The sequence below is a fragment of the Aristolochia californica genome, unplaced genomic scaffold (assembly GCF_029961685.1).
Source record: "Aristolochia californica isolate CCGP_79_NKW_82.1479 unplaced genomic scaffold, dmAriCali1.0.hap1 SCAF_6, whole genome shotgun sequence".
Lineage (NCBI taxonomy): Eukaryota > Viridiplantae > Streptophyta > Magnoliopsida > Piperales > Aristolochiaceae > Aristolochia > Aristolochia californica.
In genome coordinates this window covers 13,176,364-13,197,969 of record NW_027182257.1, presented here as the reverse complement: position 1 = coordinate 13,197,969, position 21,606 = coordinate 13,176,364, and the positions used below count along the sequence as shown (strand labels likewise).

The 21,606-nt window shown below is 34.5% G+C and overlaps 1 non-coding gene across 1 annotated transcript; it reads right to left on the bottom strand.

Moving 5' to 3' along the window:
• Window positions 1-1,295: 1,295 nt before the first annotated feature.
• Window positions 1,296-1,402, bottom strand: LOC137935624 (small nucleolar RNA R71). Its single transcript, XR_011109323.1, has one exon. It is a non-coding gene; the product is annotated as a small nucleolar RNA R71 (small nucleolar RNA).
• Window positions 1,403-21,606: the final 20,204 nt, after the last annotated feature.

Below are 21,606 nucleotides of genomic sequence, written 5' to 3'. Positions count from 1 at the left end.
AGCCATCAATTTTTGAAAATTGCAGCACCCGTGAGAATGAGCCTTTGCAACCTGAGCGAGAGGAAGGAGAAGGGGAGTAATCCGTCATTTTGTAATTTAATTTTCCTATAGTTTGAACTTAGGTTTTTAATGTTTATTAAATTTGATTTGAGAATTAATGTTTATCGAATATTTTTTTCCGAATATTTGATTAAATTAGCTAGTTAGGGTAGGATTGTAATTTAAGTTGGATTCTGGTATTTTAATCTGATTTCTGTCATTAACTCTAGGCGCCCGAGAGGGCCTAGACGCAAGGATTGAGAAACCGGATTCGTGATTATGTGGCACTCGAGAGAGGCACGAATCACAATAAAATCCAGAGTTGACATTTCCTATTGTGCAAGTAGTTAATTAGATTATTGCTTGATAATTTTAGATATAATTAGTGTTTTGTTCAAATTGATTCATCACATTTGGTTATGCTAGTTGACTGAAGAATACACAAAATTCAGTCCTCCCTGTTGATATGACCCTCGCTTACTACTAGATTACATGAACGATTTGTACACTTGTGAGGTATAAAAACCGATGTAATAAAAATTTCACATCAAGTTTTTGGCGCCATTGCTAGGGAGGCGCGTATTGAGTGTATTTCTTTATTCTCCGTGGTCTTAGGTTAGATTTATTTTTCTGCTTTCATAATTTTATGTTTTTGTATGAAGTTATTTTTATTTCTTCTAGTTAGTTCATATTTTCAGTAGTTAGTTTGTTAGCATAATTTGATAGTTAGTTTTGTTTCTTTTTGTGTTTTTATGCATAGGGGCCGCTCCCTAGGTGAACCATTAGCTCCCTTTGTTGAGGAGGTAGAACATATTTGTAGGAAAACACTAGAAGCCAAGTTAGGAGATACCATGGCCAATCAGGGTGAACCATTACAGTTACTTGTAGTAGGTGACCGTAGAGCCTTGAGGGATTATTCTATCCCATCCAACTTCACATCACCTTCTTGCATTATATTGCCACCCACTACTGCTGCCAGTTATGAGTTGAAACCGGGTGTGATCCAACTCCTCCCTACATTCTATGGGTTGGAGAAGGAGGACCCTTATTATCACATCAAGGAATTCTTAGATATCTGTGCGACTTTCAAATTCCAGAATTTCTCAGATGACTCTATCCGGTTAAAACTTTTTCCATTTTCACTTAAGGATAAGGCCAAGTCTTGGCTTAATTCCTTAGAGGTGGGCATCATTACTTCATGGGACACATTAGTCACAAAATTTTTGTATAAGAACTTTCCCATTCAGAGAACTAAAGCCCTCAAGAGAGAAATCTCCAACTTTATGCAGAAGGAGGGTGAACATTTTTATGAGGCTTGGGAGAAATGGAGGGATTTGATCTGTAGGTGTTCGCATCATGGGTTTGAGAAATGGCATTTAGTGCAATACTTTTATCAAGGTCTTACACCCCAGGTTAGATCCATGGTAGATGAAACAAGTGGTGGGATTTTAATGGGTAAGAGTGCTAGTGAGGCATGGGACTTCTTTGAAACGTTGAGTGATCAATCTTAGCAATGGGGTTCATCATTTAATGTTGATAGGAGATCCCACGAAGCCAAAAGAGGGGGTCTCTACAAGGTTAGTGAAACACCCATGCTCATGGCCAAGATTGAGGGGTTGACTAGAAAAATTGATGCCCATATGGTGTCCGAGAGTTCACTTGCTCCTAACCCATCTATTGTCTGTGCCATATGCTCTAGTTCATCTCATCCCACACAAATGTGTCCATCTAGTTCATCCTACCCGGAGCTCCTTGAGGACTTGAATGCAGTCCAGAATTTTCATAGACCAAACCAGAACGATTCTTTTTTGGAAACATATAATCCGGGTTGGGCTAGGCACCCAAATTTCTCATGGTCCAAGGGCCCACATGTTGGGGGTCCTCCAGGGTTTACTCAACCCCAAGCTCCGCGCCCACACTTCACTCAATAACCATTGATTCCAAAAAAACATTAACTTGAGGATACACTTCAATTACTCATGTAGAATACGCAATCCTCCATTGCTAAACTTGAAATGTAAGTGAGTTAGTTGGCCAGCCACATGAGTGAACATGCACAAAATAGACTCCCGAGTCAAACCATTCCTAACCCCAAAAGCACACATGAGAGTGGGTCGAGTTCCAATCCCCACCACAAGCAAGCCAAAGCCATAACCACCCTTAGGAATGCTCGTGAGTTGAACAATGGGGTAGGGACCACTAAGTCTAAGGAGTCAAAGCATGACAATGGGGACACATCATTGAGTGAAGAACCACCAAGTTCTCCACCAACAGCCAGGCAGATCCCTAACCAAGTCCCACCGGCTCCTTATCCGCAAAGGTTATCGAGCCCACCTAGGAAAGGAGATAGCATGCATGAAACGTTGGAACTATTTAGTAAGGTTCACATTAACATTCCACTTCTTGATGCTATTAGGCAAGTCCCTGCCTATGCCCGATTTTTGAAAGACCTTTGTACACAGAAGAGAAAAAAACATGTTAACAAAAAGGTCTTTCTTATTGAGAATGTAAGCTCAATTATGAAGTACAACACTCCTCCTAAAGTTAAAGATCCTGGATGCCCCACAATTTCATTTGTCATTGGAGAACATACCATCTAGAGAGCTCTTCTTGACTTAGGGGCAAGTGTGAATTTGCTTCCTTTCTTTGTGTACCAGCAATTAGGTTTGGGTGAATTGAAGCCTACCCCCATCACACTTAAATTAGCTGACCGTTCTGTCAAGATACCACGAGGAATAGTTGAAGATGTTTTGATAAAAGTGGACAAATTTCTGTTCCCGGTTGATTTCACTGTTCTTGATACAAAACCAGTAGGCAATGTGACCAACCAAATTCTTGTCATCCTAGGACGTCCCTTCTTAGGCACATCTAATGTTGTCATTCATTGTAAAAGTGGTGAGTTGGAGTTGTTTTTTGGAAATTTTAAGGTCTCGTTGAATGTGTTTAATGTCGAGCACCATCCACTTGAGTCTGATGATCTGAGTCCTGCATTTAAAATAGAGACGGTTATGCTTGATGATGAATCCACTCTTGAATCTTTTGATTCTTACATAACATCTTTCAACATGGACTATTTTGATGAGGAAACATATTTCCGAGAGGTTGACTCTTTACTTAGTTCTGTACCTCTGTTGGAGGAACCTTATGAGGTTGTCACAACTGATCATCCACATGATCTTCATCTTGACTTGGACAAACCTCTTGAAACTTCCAAGCTAGATCTTAAGCCACTTCCTCCCACGTTGAAGTATGCGTTCTTGGGGCCCATGAACTCATTGCTAGTCATTATTGCCTCTGATTTGAGTACTGAGCAGGAGGAACAATTGACTGAAGTTTTACAAGCACACAGAGAGGCATTGGGGTGGACTCTTGATGCCTTAAAAGGGATTAGCCCCTCCATATGCATGCATCATATTCATTTGGAGGAGGGTACTAAAGCCTCACGTGAGATACAACGTAGGTTAAATACCCATATGCAGGAAGTTGTGTGAGAAGAAGTCATCAGGTTGCTTGTGACAGGCATCATTTACCCTATTTCTGATAGCACCTAGGTGAGTCCAATTCAAGTTTTCCCTAAGAAAGGGGGGATAAAGATAATGAAAAATGAGAATGGTGAATTTATTCCCACAAGAACTACCACCAAGTGGCGTGTCTGCATTGACTATAGAAAACTTAATTTTGCCACTAGGAAGGATCACTTCCCACTACCTTTCATTCATCAGGTGCTAGAGCGACTGGCCGGCCACAATTTTTATTGCTTCTTAGATGGATACTCCGGCTACAATCAAATTCACATTGCTCCAGAAGACCAGGAAAAGACCACATTCACGTGTCTGTTTGGCACCTTTGCTTACAGAAGCATGCCTTTGGGTTTATGCAATGTGCCCGCCACTTTCCAACGGTGCATGATGAGTATCTTTTTTGACATGATTGGTGACTTTTTAGAGGTCTTTATGGATGAATTTTCTGTGTTTGTCTCTAGCTTTGAGACATGTCTGCATAATCTTTCACTGGTATTGTCCCGTTGCATTAAGACCAATTTAGTCTTGAATTGGGAGAAATGCCACTTCATGGTAAAAGAAGGAATTGTTTTAGGACATGTAGTGTCTGAGCGGGGTATAGAAGCGGACAAAGCCAAGGTTGACCTAATTGAAAATCTGCCACCACCTACTTCTGTGAAGGGGGTGCGTTCTTTCCTTGGCCATGTTGTGTTCTATAGGCGCTTCATTAAGGACTTTATTAAAATTTCTCGTCCTTTGACGAATTTGCTTGCTCAAGATGTTTTTTTTTGCCTTTGATGATACCTGTATTCATGATTTTGAGACACTGAAGAAATGTTTGTCCACTGTACCCATTGTCCAACCCCCTACTTGGTATTTTCCTTTTGAGTTGATGTGTGATGACTCTGATTATGCATTGGGGGTTGTTTTGGGGCAAAAGACGGATAAAATTCCCTGTGTCATTCAGTATACTAGCCGCACTCTTCATGATGCTCAATTAAATTACACTACCACTGAGAAGGAGTTGCTAGCTGTTGTGTTTGCCTTGAAAAAATTCAGATCATATCTGTTAGGGTAAAAGGTTATAGTGTTCACTGATCATTCTGCTTTGAAGTACTTGTTATCCATCAACGACACTAAACCTCGCTTGATTAGATGGATTTTGCAATTGCAAGAATTTGACCTTGAGATTCGAAAATAAGAAGGGTTGTGAGAATGTTGTTGTTGATCATCTATCTAGGATCTATGTAGCACCTCAGGAAGGATCCCTTCCTTTGAATGATTCCTTCCCTAATGAACAGCTTCTCCAAGTATCCTAGTTGCCTTGGTTTGTTGACATAGTCAACTATCTTGTAACTTGTAAGATTCCTGATTATTGGAGTAAACAAGATCGATTGAAATTATTTTCCCAAGTCAAACATTTTTTTTTGGATGACCCTATTTTGGAGTAACCAAGTCATTAGGCGTTGTGTACCTGAGCAAGACTTTGCCAACATTCTTGAATTTTTTCATTCCCACGCATGTGGTGGACATTTTGCTTCTAGAAAGACCGCGGCTAAAGTCTTGCGATGTGGTTTCTATTGGCCTTCATTATTTAGAGATGCCCATGAGTTTTGTCGTGTGTGTGATAGATGCCAACGGACTAGTTGTTTGTCTAGGAAGAACATGATGCCTCTTAACCCCATTCCTATTGTTGAATTGTTTGATGTGTGGGGTATTGATTTCATGGGGCCTTTTCTTGTCTCATTCGGCTATCAATACATCCTTGTTGCTATTGAATATATCTCTAGCTGGATTGAAGCTATTGCATGTAAGACAAATGATCACAAAGTGGTGGTAAGTTTTTAAAAGAAAACATCTTTAATAGGTTTGGTACCCCGAGAGCGATCATCAGTGATGGGGGATCTCATTTTTGTAACAGAACATTTCAGACCTTGTTGAAGAAATACTCCATCACTCATCGGGTGTCCACTCTATACCACCCGCAAACTTGTGGTCAAGTGGAAATCTCTAATAGGGAGATCAAACGGATTTTGGAGAAGTTGGTTCGCTTTGATAGGAAAGATGGTCCACTCGATTGGACGATGCTTTATGGGCCTATTGAACCGCTTATAAGACTCCTATTGGGATGTCTCCATTTTGCCTAGTGTTCGGCAAAGCATTTCTTTTACCTGCTAAGCTTGAGCATAAAGCTTATTGGGCCATTAAGGCTTTGAATTTTGATTTGACTCAAGCAGGTGAGGAGAGGAAATTGCAATTGAATGAGTTGGAGGAGATACGTCATGATGCTTATGAGAATGCCAAACTGTATAAGGAGCGAACAAAGCTTTTACATGACAAATCTATTTTTTGCAAGTCTTTTACTATTGGGCAGAATGTTTTACTTTATAACAACTCATGATTGCATTTGTTTCCAGGCAAGTTGAGATCCAGGTGGTCAGGTTCATTTGAGGTTAGACAGGTGTTTCCTCATGGCGTTGTTGATATCGCAATCACGGAGACGGGTCAGTCTTCAAAGTTAATGGTTAGAGGCTCAAACCGTATCTTGAAAATGTCCCCACACCGGAGGAGGTGATGGTGATTTTCTTGGAGTAACATGTCCATTCATCTTGACTGCGTTAGAGTCTTTCTTACGACTATAAACTTAGCAAATTGTGGGCAATCCCCATGTTTCTATCCCTTTGTACATTACAGTTTGATTTTTGTTTTATTCATTCTTATTGGGATAACCTTTGGTGTTCTCTGGTTTTGATTGATTGGAGGTCCCCCGACGATGCTGGCCCAGTCATGGACTCGGGGTACTCTCTTGCCGGCTGAGAGCATAAATGGTTCCGGTAGTTGATGACCAGACTTTTAGTCCCTAGTTTGAGAGCTCTGTACTCAAACAACCGATCTGGGATTGACCAGTTCGATCTTGAAGTATTGAATGAAAACCTTATGGTGAGTAACTCAAGGACTTGTGTTCAGCGCGTGATTCCTGCTGCCTTTAGTGGCCAGTCACAAGGAGATTTCTTCAAAGTGTGATGTGTGATAGTTGCTTCATCTAAAAATAATTACCTACGAGTATGGCTAATACGAGTAAACCTTTTCAAGGGAGACTATGTATCATTCCTGGGGGTCTTTATTGACTCTTCGGTATTATTGTTGATGACCAAACACATATGGTCCCACCTATGGATTTAGGAGCCTTGAGGGAGCTTAACCCTTTCTCTGCTGGAGTATAACCAGCTAAGTTGTGAGTCAACTGGAGTATAATCAGATATTTTAATGATTGTTAGTTGGTTTGTTTGGTGTTTTAACTTTTCCCCATTGATGACAATGTCAGGTTTAGGTTTGGGAGGGAAAACAACTCTTTTATGTCTTAGCAATGATTTTCTTTTGATTTTTGTTCGTGGTTTTCAAATTACTCCTCTTAGTATGTGGTTAACTTTAGTAGAGTTAAAATAAGTTGCTCAAATGTGGTTCTTAGTATGTGGAAAACCGTGTAGAATATGCATATTAGAAATCTGATATCATTTGATGTGATCCATGAGAATTCAGTGGGATAACTTACTATTGCATTAGACTTGGAACTTAGTTGCAAAAGAGAACATGTAAATCTAGTGTTGATCTATGTTAGTCAGAATAGTCTTGTATGCCTATTTGATCTTATTCTTTTTTATATCTCATTGAAATTCTTTGTAGTAATGTATGAAGGCAAACGAAAATGCTCTTGCTTGCAAAAGACAGATAACCTTAGAAACAGCTTGGGCAAACCAACGGACATGCACCGAAATAGTCAGTTACTTAAAAAATAAATGCATGTGCAGAGAGGAAGAATACAAAATGGTGGTAATGCCAAAATTATTCAGTGAAAAACAATTATTATGCTGGTAATAGCTAAAAATGGGTTTAAATATGGAAGCAATGAGTTTCCTTAACTTTGATGTTGAATTGTAAGTTGAAATAAGTTGCAGGTCAAGATTGAAATATGTATACTTCTTTTGTGAGATTGTTAGGCAACTGGCTTACTCTACTATTTTCTCTTAATTGTGATGTGACCAGGATTTTATTGTTATCTGTTGCCTCTTTGTTCTGTTGAAGTAATTGTTTATGGGTCACATTGGTTCATGTGGAGTACTCGTGAGTGTATTTGGATTGATAATGTGTTAGATTTTACACAGGTTTTCAAATTGAGCAGGGTTTCAAATGATTTTCAGACATTTTATGATACTAAGTGTTTGTCATATGTTAACGAGGAGTAGATTTTCTCCAGTTTTCTTTTTATATTGTTGATTTAGATGAATTTTGAGGGTAAATTCCATGCAAACCCTCACGAGACACAACTCGTCCACTACCGTAAAGTAGGGGTTTAACGACTTGTTGCATATGCTAAATGCAATCGTGTTCCCTACGAAAGTGGCATTTTGTTTTCTTAGGCTTAATTTTGGTTCTGTTGTTGTTTTGCTAGGGACTAGCAAAGATTTAGGTTTGGGGGTGTGATAGATGCCAGATTCTGACATGAGAACTAGGTTAATTGTAATAAAATAACCCTTATAATTGTGTTATAGGTGGTTATTTATCGTTTTTCAAATGAAATGTGCATTTATTGAATTTGGCATTAATCACTGCTTATATTGCATATTTTTCTCTCCTGAATTATATATCATTACTTTTAGGGTTTATTTCTTCCTAAAATTATTTTTATGGATTCAATTATGGAATTTCAAGAGAATTTTGATGGAGAAGGAGATATTTAAAAAAATGCCATTAGTGAAAGAGAAGGATTTTTAGGGTAAAATTGATCAATAGAAGTGGGAGCACAGGGGGGGGGGGGGGGGGGGGGGAGGGACACCGAAAGAAGGGAGACCCGAGAAGATTTCCAGCCGTCGTTCGCCGCGCCACCGTCATCCACCGATGTCCTGCAACCGAGAATAGACCCGAGGAGAGCTCAAGAGAGTCTCCGTCGCGGCGAGTTCGACACTGCAATGTTTTGCTCGCCAGGTCAAGAGGTGACCCGAGAGGGCTCCTCCGACGCTGATTCTTCATTCCGACCATCCTCCGGCTTCAATTACCCATTTCTAACCATTTCTAGAGCTATTCCGACTCTGATTGAGACTCGAGAGAGCCGGTCAGAGGACTTTGGCTCCATTCCATCGTCCGCCGCACCACCTCCATCCGTGGGTTTCTATCCTTCTTCACCGGCGTCGTCTCTACCTCCAGCCACTCACTCTTGCAACCCGAAGCCATCAATTTTTGGAAATTGCAACACCCGTGAGAACGAGCCTTTGCTGCCGAAGCGAGAGGAAGGAGAAGGGGAGTAATCCATCATTTTTTAATTTAATTTTCCTATAGTTTAAACTTAGGTTTTGAATGTTTATTAAATTTGATTTAAGAATTAATGTTTATCGAATATTTGTTTTCCGAATATTTGATTAAATTAGCTAGTTAGGGTAGGATTGTAATTTAGGTTGGATTCTAGTATTTTAATCTGATTTCTGCCATTAACTTTAGGCGCCTGAAAGGGGCTAGATGCAAGGATTGAGAAACCAAATTCGTGATTATGTGGCGTTCCAGAGAGGTATGAATCATGATAAAATCCAGAGTTGACATTTTCTATTGTGCAAGTAGTTAATTAGATTAGTGCTTGATAATTTAGGATATAATTAGTGTTTAGTTCAGATTAATTCATCATATTTGGTTATGCTAGTTGACCGAAGAATACACAAAATTCAATCCTCTCTGTGCATATCACCCTCACTTACTGCTAGATTACATGAACGATTCATACGCTTGCGAGGTATAAAAGCCGATGAAATAAAAATTTCACATCACATATCCATAATTAAAACATATTAGGATTAGAAATCTCTTTCTTATAAAATTCCACCAAGCAATTAGGGTTGTACTAGTGGAATTTCCCAAACATGGATAACAAAACTTTGATGTTCATTTTTAGTGCGTGAAATAATTTTCTTCACTTACATTTATTATAGTTTTTAACTTATTGCATACATAAACTCTAAAATCTTCATTTTTTTGTTGTTGAATTTAGGATCCCTTTTCCATGATTCACGAACTAGAGAAATAACAAAGAAAAATGAGAAAAGGGGAGGAAAGCTCTCGGTAGAGAGGAGAAAAAATAAAAAAGAAAAGGGTGAGCTGTGTAATGTAAGGAGGGTGAGAGAGAGAACCAATTCGGGATTGCATGTGTGACTTGATTAATTCCGAATTACTACCTCTCTATTTATAGGAGAGGAGGAGGTAGAGTCCCCATACAAGTTGTCATTCAATCCTAATTACATTCTAACTCTAACTCTTCAATATAAGTAAGTCTAAATATAAGTAAGTCTCAATATAAGTAACTCTTCATATAAGTAACTCTTCAAAATAAGTAAGTCTCAATATAAATAAGTCTATTCAAACTAGAACTCCTAGAAGACTAATTGGAGTAGAACTAGGAGTTCTTTATTATCCACATGAATAAAGGGATAAGTCAACTTGTGGCCTTATCCTAGTGAGCCCCTCATGATTCTCCAGTGCACCTTGATAATTATACCAGCTCGTGAGATCATGTGGGCCCCACTTGATATGCAAGTCTTCTAAATCAACTCAGCTTGTGGGTCATGATTCCTTTACTTGATCTTGTTGTGGGAGAGGACTATTCTTGGTGTCCCAAGTCCTCTAGGATTCTTCATGATGACCTGCATCCTCATGGTGGGTCCCACCTGCTCGAGCAACATGGTGGGCCCCACATTGTAACAGTTGTGATCAATTTGCCTTATCTTTTTATTTACGAGAAAAATGGGAGAGAGAAACCTCAAGTTTGGATTTGAAAAAAATTTGAACATACAAATTGGGAATGCACAAATGCTGAGAGAGATAATTCCAAAAAGTATCTATGATTTTTAAGGATCATAAACTCTTTTAGTTTTTTAAATATTAGGTTTTGCAATCAACGAAAAAGGGGCGGCGAGGCATTTTTAACTAAGTGTTGACTCCCAAACCATAAGTCATTTCTAACAAAAATTATAGCCATTACACATCATTAGTCGATCAAAACATTTAAAATTATCGATGATTGTTAGGTCTGATTTTTGTAAAATAGGCAAAAAGTGGGTTGTTTGGCTCTGGTAAATATCGCACCACACGTTAACTTGAGAATTTAATTGTTTCTAATCTTTGAAATTTTTGGATCATTTGGTTATTTGCATCTTCAACATGTTTCAGGCATGCATATCCATATTTAAAATATGTTAGGATCAATTAGAAATCTCTTTCTTTTAAAATTCCACCAAGCTATTAGAGGTTGTACTAGTGGAATTTCCCAAACATGGATAACAAAACTATGGTGTTCATTTTTAGTGCTGAAATAATTTTCTGTAATTGCATTTATTATATTTTTCAATTTTTTGCATACATAAACTCTAAAATTTTCATTTTGTTGTGTTGTATTTTCCTTATCTTTTTGTTTACGAGAAAAATTGGAAAGAGAAAACTCAAGTTTGGATTTGAAAAAAAATTGAACATCCAAAATGGATATGCACAAATGCTGAGAGTGATCATTCCAAAAAGTATCTGTGATTTTTAAGGATCGTAAATTGTTTTAGTTTTTTATATGTTATGTTTTACAATCATTTGCAAAGGAGGGGGGGGGGGGGGGGGGGGGGGGGGGGGTGTGTGGGTAGCATTTTTAACTGAGTGTTGACTCCCAAACCATAAGTCATTTCTAACAAAAATTATAGTCGTTGCACTACATTAATCGATCAAAACATTAACGATGATCTATGATTGTTAGGTCCGCATTTCGTAAGATAGGCAAAAAGTGGGTTGTTAGGCTCTATTAAATATCCCACCGCACGTTAAGTTGAGAATTTAATTTTTTCTACTCCTTGAAATTTTTGGATCATTAGGATCATTTGCATCTTCAACATGTTTTAGGCATGCATATCCATATTTAAAACATGTTAGGATCAATTAGAAATCTATTTCTTATAAAATTCCACCAAGCTATAAGGGGTTGTACTAGAGGAAGTTCCCAAACAAGGACAACAAAACTTTGGTGTCATTTTTAGTGCGTGAAATAATTTTCTTCGCTTAAATTTATTGTATTTTTCATTATTTTTTATACAAAAACTCTAAAATTTTTATTTTGTTGTTATCTATTTGCCTTATCTTTTTTTTTACGAGAAAAGTGCAAGAGTGAAAACTCAAGTTTGGTTTTGAAAAAAAATTGAACAACCAAAATGGAAATGCACAAATGATGAGAGACATAATTCCAAAAACTCTCTATGATTTTTAAGGAGTGTAAACTCTTTTAGTTTCTTATATATTAGGTTTTGCAATCATCGAAAAAGTAGGGGGGGGGGGGGGGGGGGGGGGGGGGGGGGGGAGGATGCATTTTTAACTAAGTGTTGACTCCAAAACCATAAGTCATTTCTAACACCATTACACATCAATAATCGATCAAAAATTTTACAGTGATCTTTGATTGTTAGGTCCAGTTTTTGTAAAATAGACAAAAAGTGGGTTGTTCGGTTGTGATAAATGTCCCCACCGCACGATAATTTGAGAATTTAACTTTTTCTACTGCTTGAAATTTTTGGATCATTAGGTCATTTGCATCTTCAACATGTGTTAGGCATGCATATCCATATTTAAAACATGTTAAGATCAATTAGAAATTTCTTTCTTATGAAATTCCACCAAGCTATTAGGGGTTGTAAAAGTGGAATTTCCCAAACTTGGATAACAAAAATTTTGTGTTCATTTTTAGTGCATGACATACTTTTCTTCCTTTACATTTATTATAGTTTTAAATTTTGCATACATAAATTCTAAAAATTTCAATTGGTTGTGATCTATTTGCCTTATCATTTTATTTATGAGAAAAATGGGAGAGTGAAAACTCAAGTTTGGATTTGAAATAAAATTGAACATCCAAAGTGGAAATGCTCAACTGCTGAGAGAGATAATTCCAAAAAGTATTTGTGATTTTTAAGGAATGTAAAATCTTTTAGATTTTTAGATATTAGGTTTTGCAATCATCGAAAAAGGGGGGAGGCATTTTTAACTGAGTGTTGACTCCCAAACTATAAGTCATTTTAAAAAAAAATTATAGCTGTTACACATCATTAATCAATAAAAACATTAACGATGATCTATGATTGTTAGGTCCAATTTTTGTAAAATAGGCAAAAAGTAGGTGGTTTGGGTCTCGTAAATAACCTACAACACGTTAACTAGAGAATTTAATTTTTTCTACTCAAAATTTTTGGATCATTATGTTATTTGCATCTTCAACTTATTTCAGGCATACATATCCATATTTAAAACATGTTAGGATCAATTAGAAATTTCTTTCTTATAAAATTCCACTAAGCTATTGGGCGTTGTACTAATGGAATTTTCCAAACATGGATAACAAAACTTTGGTGCTCATTTTTAGTGCGTGAAATAATTTTCTTCTCTTACATTTATTAATACATGTTTCAGACATGCATATCCATATTTAAAACAAGTTAGGATCAATTGGAAATCTCTTTCTAAAAAAATTCTACCAACCTATTAGAGGTTGTACTAGTGGAATTAACCAAACATGGATAACAAAACTTTGGTGTTCATTTTTTGTCTATAAAATAATTTTCTTCACTTACATTTATTGTAGTTTTCTATTTTTTGCATACATAAACTCTAAAATTTTCATTTGGTTGTGATCTTGCCTTATATTTTTATTTATGAGAAAAATGATAGAGTGAAAACTCACGATTGGATTAGAAAAAAAATTGAACATCCAAAGTAGAAATGCACAAATGCTGAGAGAGAAAATTCCAAAAAGTATCTATGATTTTTAAGGAATGTAAACTCTTTTAATTTTTTGTATATAACATTTTGCAATCACCGGAATAGGGGGGGTGAGGCATTTTTAACTGAGTGTTGACTTCCAAACAATAAGTCACATCTATGATTGTTAGGTCCAATTTTCGTAAAATAGGCAAAAAGTTGGTTGTTTGGCTCTGGTAAATATCCCACTGCATGTTTACTTGAAAATATAATTTTTTCTACTCCTTGAAATTTTTGGATCATTAGGTCATTTGCATCTTCAACATGTTTCAGGCATGCTTATCCACATTTAAAACATGTTAGGATCAATTAGAAATATCTTCCTTATAAAAGTCATCCAAGCTATTACGTGTTTTACTAGTGGAGTTTCCAAAACAAGGATAACAAAACTTTGGTGTTCATTTTTAGTGCGTGAAATAATTTTCTTCACTTACATTTATTATAGTTTTCAATTTTTTGCATACTGAAACTCTAAAATTTTCATTTTGTTGTGATCTACTTGCCTTACCTTTTTGTTTACGTGAAAAATGGGAGAGTGAAAACTCAAGTTTGGATTTGAAAAAAAGTTGTACATCCAAAATGGAATTGCACAAATGCTGAGAGAGATAATTCCAAAAAGTATCAGTGATTTTTAAGGATTGTAAACACTGTTAGTTTTTTAAATATTAGGTTTTGCAAACATTGGAATAGGGGGGGCGAGGCATGTTTAACTGAGTATTGACTCCCAAACCATAAGTCATTTCTAACAAAAATTATAATCGTTACACATCATTAATCAATCAAAACATTTACAATGATCTAGGAATGTTATGCCCACTTTTTGTAAAATAGGAAAAAAAGGGTTGTTTCGCTTCAGTAAATATCCCACCGCACGTACAGTTGAGAATTTAATTTGTTATACTTAATGGAAATTTTGGATCATTAGGTCATTTACATCTGCAACATGTTTCAGGCATGCATATCCATATTTAAAACATGTTAGGATCAATTAGAAATCTCTTTCATATAAAATTCCACCAAGCTATTAGGGGTTGTACTACTAGAATTTCCCAAACATGGATATCAAAACTTTGGTGTTCATTTTTTGTGTTTGAAATTACTTTCTTCACTTACATTTATTATAGTTTTTAGTATTTTACATACATAAACTCTAAAATTATCATTTTGTTGTGATCTATTTTCCTTATCTTTTTGTTTACGAGAAAAATGGGTGAGTGAAAACTAAAGTATGGATTTGAAAAAAAATTGAACATCCAAAATAGAAATGCACAAATTCTGAGAGAGATAATTCCAAAAAGTATCTGAGATTTTTAAGGAATGTAAACTCTTTTAGTTTTTTATATATTAGATTTTGCAATCATCGAAAAAGTTGGGTCGAGGCATTTGTAACTGAGTGTTGACTCCCAAACCATAAGTCATTTCTAAAGACGTTACACTTCATTAACCAATCAAAACATCTACAATGATCTATGATTGTTAGGTTGGCTTTTTTTAAAATAGGTAAAAAGTGGATTGTTTGGCTCGGGTAAATATCCCACCGCAAGTTAACTTGAGAATTTAATTTTTTTTACTCCTTGAAATTTTTGGATCATTAGGTCATTTGCATCTTTAACATGTTTCAGGCATGCATATCCATATTTAAAACTAGTTAGGATCAATTAGAAATCTCTTTCTTATAAAATTCCACCAAGCTATTAGGGGTTGTAATAGCTAAATTTCCAAAACATGGATAACAAAATTTTGGTGTTAATTTTTAGTGCGTGAAATAATTTTCTTCACTTACATTTATTAAAGTTTTTATTTTTTTGCATACATAATCTCTTAAATTTTCATTTTTTTGTGATCTATTTGCCTTATCTTTTTGTTTAAGAGAAAAATGGGAGAGTGAAAACTCAAGTTTGAATTTGAAAAAAAATTGAACATCCAAAATGGAAATGCGTAAATGCTAAGAGAGAAAATTCCCAAAATTATCTGTGACTTTTATGCATTGTAAGCTCTTTTAGTTTTTTATATATTAGGTTTAGCAATCATCAGAAAAGGGGGGGGGGGGGGGGGGGGGGGGGTGTTCTGGTGAGGCATTTTTATCTTTGTGTTGACTCCCAAACCCTAAGTCATTTCTAACAAAAATTATACCCGTTACACATCATTAATCAAAGCATTTAAAATGATCAATGATTTTTATGTCCGTTTTTTTAAAATTGGCAAAAAGTAGGTTGTTTGGCTCTGGTAAATATCCCACCACACGTTAACTTGAGAATTTAATTTTTTCTACTCCTTGAAATTTTTGGATCATTAGGTCATTTGCATCTTCAACATGTTTTAGGCATGCATATCCATATTTAAAACATGTTAGCATCAATTAGAAATCTCTTTCTTATAAAATTCCACCAAGTTATTAGGGGTTGCACTAGTAGAATTTTCCGAAGATGGATAAAAAAAGTTTGGTGTTCATTTTTAGTGCATGAAATAACTTTCTTCTTTTACATTTATTATAGTTTTCAATTTTTTGCATACATAAACTCTAAAATTTTCATTTTGTTGTGATCTATTTGCCTTATTTTTTTGTTTACGAGAAAAATGGAAGAGTGAAATCTAAAGTTTGGATTAGAAAAAACAATTGAACATAAAAATGGAAATGCGCAAATGCTGAAAGAAATAATTCCAAAAAGTATATGTGATTTTTACGGATGGTAAAATCTTTTAGTTTTTTCTATATAAGGTTATGCAATCACCGAAAAGGGGGGAGGAGGGGGGGTGAGACATTTCTAACTGAGTGTTGACTTCCAAGCCATAAGTCATTTCTAATAAAAATTATAGCCATTACACATCATTAATCAATCTAAACATTTACGATGATCTATGATTGTTAGGTCCGCATTTTGTAAAATAGGCAAAAAGTGGGCTGTTTGACTTAGGTAAATATCCAACCACACGTTAACTTGAGAATTTAATTTTTTCTACTCCTTGAAATTTTGGGACCATTAGGTCATTTGCATCTTTAACATGTTTCAGGCATCCATATCCATATTAAAAACATTTAGGGATCAATTAGAAATCTCTTTCTTATAAAATTCCACCATGCTATTAGGGGTTGTAATAGTTGAATTTCCCAAACATGGATAACAAAACTTTAGTGTTCACTTTTAGTGCTTGAAATAATTTTCTTCACTTACATTTATTTTAGTTTTTAATTTTTTGCAAACATAATCTCTTAAAATTTCATTTTCTTGTGATCTATTTGCCTTATCTTTTTGTTTACGAGAAAAATGGGAGAGTGAAAACACAAGTTTGGATTTGAAAAAAAATTGAGCATCCAAAATGGAAATGCCTAAATGCTAAGAGAGAAAATTCCCAAAATTATCTGTGATTTTTATGCATTGTAAGCTCTTTTAGTTTTTTATATATTAGGTTTAGCAATCATCAGAAAAGGGGGGGGGGGGGGGGGGGGGGGGGGGGGTTGTGGTGAGGCATTTTTATCTTTGTGTTGACTCCCAAACCCTAAGTCATTTCTAACAAAAATTATACACGTTACACATCATTAATCAAAAAATTTTAAATGATCAATGATTTTTATGTCCATTTTTTGTAAAATAGGCAAAAAGTTGGTTGTTTGGCTCTAGTAAATATCCCACCGCACGTTAACTTGAGAATTTAATTTTTTCTACTCCTTGAAATTTTTGGATCATTAGGTCATTTGCATCTTCAACATGTTTTAGGCATGCATATCCATATTTAAAACATGTTAGCATCAATTAGAAATCTCTTTCTTATAAAATTCCACCAAGTTATTAGGGTTTGTACTAGTAGAATTTTCCGAACATGGATAAAAAAAGTTTGGTGTTCATTTTTAGTGCATGAAATAACTTTCTTCTTTTACATTTATTATAGTTTTAAATTTTTTGCATACATAAACTATAAAATTTTTATTTTGTTGTGATCTATTTGCCTTATTTTTTTGTTTAGGAGAAAAATGGGAGAGTGAAATCTAAAGTTTGGATTAGAAAAAAAAATTGAACATAAAAAATGGAAATGCGCAAATGCTGAAAGAGATAATTCCAAAAAGTATATGTGATTTTTACGGATGGTAAACTCTTTTAGTTTTTTATATATAAGGTTTTGCAATCATTGAAAAGGGGGGAGGAGGGGGGGTGAGGCATTTCTAACTGAGTGTTGACTTCCATGTCATAAGTCATTTCTAATAAAAATTGTAGCCATTACACATCATTAATCAATCTAAACATTTACGATGATCTATGATTGTTAGGTCCGCATTTTGTAAAATAGGCAAAAAGTGGGCTGTTTGACTTAGGTAAATATCCAACCACACGTTAACTTGAGAATTTAATTTTTTCTACTCCTTCAAATTTTTGGATCATTAGGTCATTTGCATCTTTAACATGTTTCAGGCATCCATATCCATATTAAAAACTTGTAAGGATCAATTAGAAATCTCTTTCTTATAAAATTCCACCATGCTATTAGGGGTTGTAATAGTTGAATTTCCCAAACATGGATAACAAAACTTCAGTGTTCACTTTTAATGCTTGAAATAATTTTCTTCATTTACATTTATTATAGTTTTCAATTTTTTGCATACATAATCTCTTAAAATTTTGTTGAGATCTTTTCCCCCTATCTTTTTTTTTACAAGAAAAATAGGAGAGTCAAAACTCAAGTGTTGATTTGAAAAAAAATTGAACATCCAAAATGGAAATGTACAAATGCTGAGAGAGATAATTCCATAAATTATATGTGATTTTTAAGGATTGTAAACTCTTTTAGTTTTTTATATAATAGGTTATGCAATCATCGAAAAAGGGGAAGGCGCGCAAGGGGGGGGGGGGGGGGGGGGGGGGGGGGGTGTGAGGCATTTCTAACTGAGTGTTGACTTCCAAACCATAAGTCATATCTAATAAAAATAATAGCCGTTACACTTCATTAATTGATCAAAAAATTTACAATGATCTATGATTGTTATGTCCGCTTTTAAAAATAGGCAAAAAGTAGGTTGTTTGGCTCTAGTAAATATCCCACCGCACGTTAACTTGAGAATTTAATTTTTTCTACTCCTTGAAATGTTTGGATCATTAGGTCATTTGCGTCTTCAACATGTTTTAGGCATTCATACATATATATATTTAAAACATGTTAGGATCAATTAGAAATCTCTTTCTTATAAAATTCCACCAAGCTATTAGGGGTTGTACCTGTGGAATTTAACAAACAAGGAAAACAAAACTTTGTTGTTCATTTTTAGTTCAAGAAATAACTTTCTTCACTTAAATTTATTATAGTTTTCTATATTTTTCATACATAAATTCTAAAATTTTCATTTGGTGTGATCTATTTGCCTTATCTTTTTGTTTACGAGAAAAATGGGAGAGTTAAAACTCAAGTTTGAATTTGAAAATAAATTGAACATCCAAAATGGAAATGCACAAATGCTAAGAGAGATGATTCCAAATAGTATATGTGATTATTAAGTATTGTAAAATCTTTTAGTTTTTTATATATAAGGTTTTACAATCATCAAAATATGGAGGGTGAGGCATTTCTAGTTGAGTGTTGACTTCTAAACCATAAGTCATTTCTAATAAAAATTATAGCCGTTACACATCATTAATTGTTCAAAACATTTACGATGATCAATGATTTTTAGGTCCACATTTTTTAAAATAGGCAAAAAGTGGGTTGTTTGGCTCTGGTAAATATCCCACCGCACGTTAACTCGAGAATTTAATTTTTTCTACTCCTTGAGATTTTTGGATCATTAGGTCATTTGCATCTTCAACATGTTTCAGGCATGCATATCCATATTTAAAACAAGTTAGGATCAATTAGAAATCTCTTTCTTATAAAATTCCACCATGCTATTAGGGGTTGTACTAGTGGAATTTCCCAAACTTGGATAACAAAACTTTGGTGTTCATTTTTAGTGCGTGAAATAATTTTCTTCACTTAAAGTTTTTAACGTTTTCAATTTTTGGTATACAGAAAATCTAGAATTTTCATTTTGTTGTGATCTATTTGCCTTATCTTTTTGTTTACAAGAAAAATGGGAGAGTGAAAACTCAAGTTTGGATTTGAAAAAAAATTGAACATTCAAAATGGAAATGCACAAATGCAGAGAGATATCATTCCAAAAAGTATATGTGATTTTTATGGATTGTAAACTCTGTAAGTTTTTTATCTATTATTTTTTGCAATTATAGGAAAAGGGGGCCGAGGTATTTTAACCAAGTGTTGACTCCCAATATTTTAACTAAGTGTTGACTCCCAAACCATAAATAATTTCTGAAAAAAATTATACCAATTACACATTATTAATCGATCAAAAAATTTATGATGATCTATGATTGTTAGGTCCGCTTTTTGTAAAATAGGCAAAAAGTGGGTTGTTTGGCTTTGGTAAATATCCCACCGTACGTTTACTTTAGAATTCAATTTTTTCTACTCCTTGAAATTTGAGGATCAATAGGACATTTTCATCTTCAACATGATTTAGGCATGCATTTCCACTTTTAAAAGATGTTAGGATCAATTAGAATTCTCTTTTTTATAAAATGTCTCCAAGCTATTAGGGGTTGTTCTTATGGAATTTTCCAAACTTTAATGTTCATTTTTATTGCGTGAAATAATTTTCTTCACTTACATTTATTATAGTTTTCAATTTTTTGCAATGATAAACTTTAAAATTTTTATTTTGTTGTGATCTATTAGCCTTATCTTTTTGTTTACGAGAAAAATGGTAGAGTTAAAACAGAAGTTTGGATTTGAAAAAAAATTGAACAACCAAAATGGAAATGCACAAATGTTGAGTGACATAATTCTAAAAAATATCTATGATTTTTAAGGATTGTAAACTCTTTTAGTTTTTTATATATTAGGTTTTGCAATCATCGGAAAAGGGGGGACGAGGCATTTTATACTGATTGTTGACTCCCAAACCATAAGTCATTAATAACAAAAATTATACATGTTACACATCATTTATCAATCAAAACATTGACAATGATCTATGATTGTCATGTCCGCTTTTTGAAAAATAGGCAACAGGTGGATTGTTTGGCTCTTGTAAATTTCCCATCGTACGTTAACTTGAGAATTTAATTTTTTCTACTCGAAAATTTTGGATCATTAGGTCATTTGCATCTTCAATATGTTGCAGGCATGCATATCCATTTTTAAAACATGTTAGGATCAATTAGAAGTTTGTTTCTTATAAAATTCCACCAAGCTATTAGGGTTTGCACTAGTGGAATTTCCCAACCATGTATAACAAAACTTTGGTGTTCCTTTTTAGTGCGTGAAATAAATTTCTTCACTTAAATTTATTAAAGTTTTCAATTTTTTTCATAATTAAACTCTAAAATTTTCATTTTGTTGTGATCTATTTTCCTTATCTTTTTGTTAACGAGAAAAATTGGAGAGTGAAAACTCAAGCTTGGATTTGAAAAAAAATTGAATATCCAAAATGGAAATGCACAAATGCTGACAGAGATCATTCCAAAAAGTATATGTGATTTTTAAGGATTGTAAACTCTTTTAGTTTTTTATATATTAGGTTTTGCAATCATCTGAAAAGGGGGGCGAGACATTTTTAACTGAGTGGTGACTCCCAAGCCATAAGTCGTTTCTAAAAAACATTATTGCCCTTTAACATCATTAATCGATTAAAACATTTACGATGATCTATGATTGTTAGGTCAGCTTTTTTTAAAATAGGCAAAAAGTGGGTTGTTTGGCTCTGGTAATTATTGCACCGCACGTTAACCTGAAAAGTTAATTTTTTCTACTCAAAATTTTTGGATCATTAGGTCATTTGCATTTTCAACATGTTTCAGCCATACATATCCATATTTAAAACATGTTAGGATCAATTAGAAATCTCTTTCATATAAAATTCCACCAAGCTATTAGGGGATGTACTAGTAGAATTTCCCAAACATGGATAACAAAACTTTGGTGTACATTTTTAGTGCGTGAAATAATTTTATTCACTTACATTTATTATAGTTTTTCAATTTTTTGCATACAAAAACTCTAAATTTTTTATTTTAATTTGATCTATTTGCCTAATCTTTTTGTTTACGAGAAAAATGGGAGAGTAAAAAATCAAGTTTTGATTTGAAAAAAAATTGAACAACCAAAATGGAAATGCACAAATGCTAAGAGACATAATTCCAAAAAGTATCTATGACTTAGAAGGATTGTAAACTCTTTTAGTTTCCTATATATTAGGTTT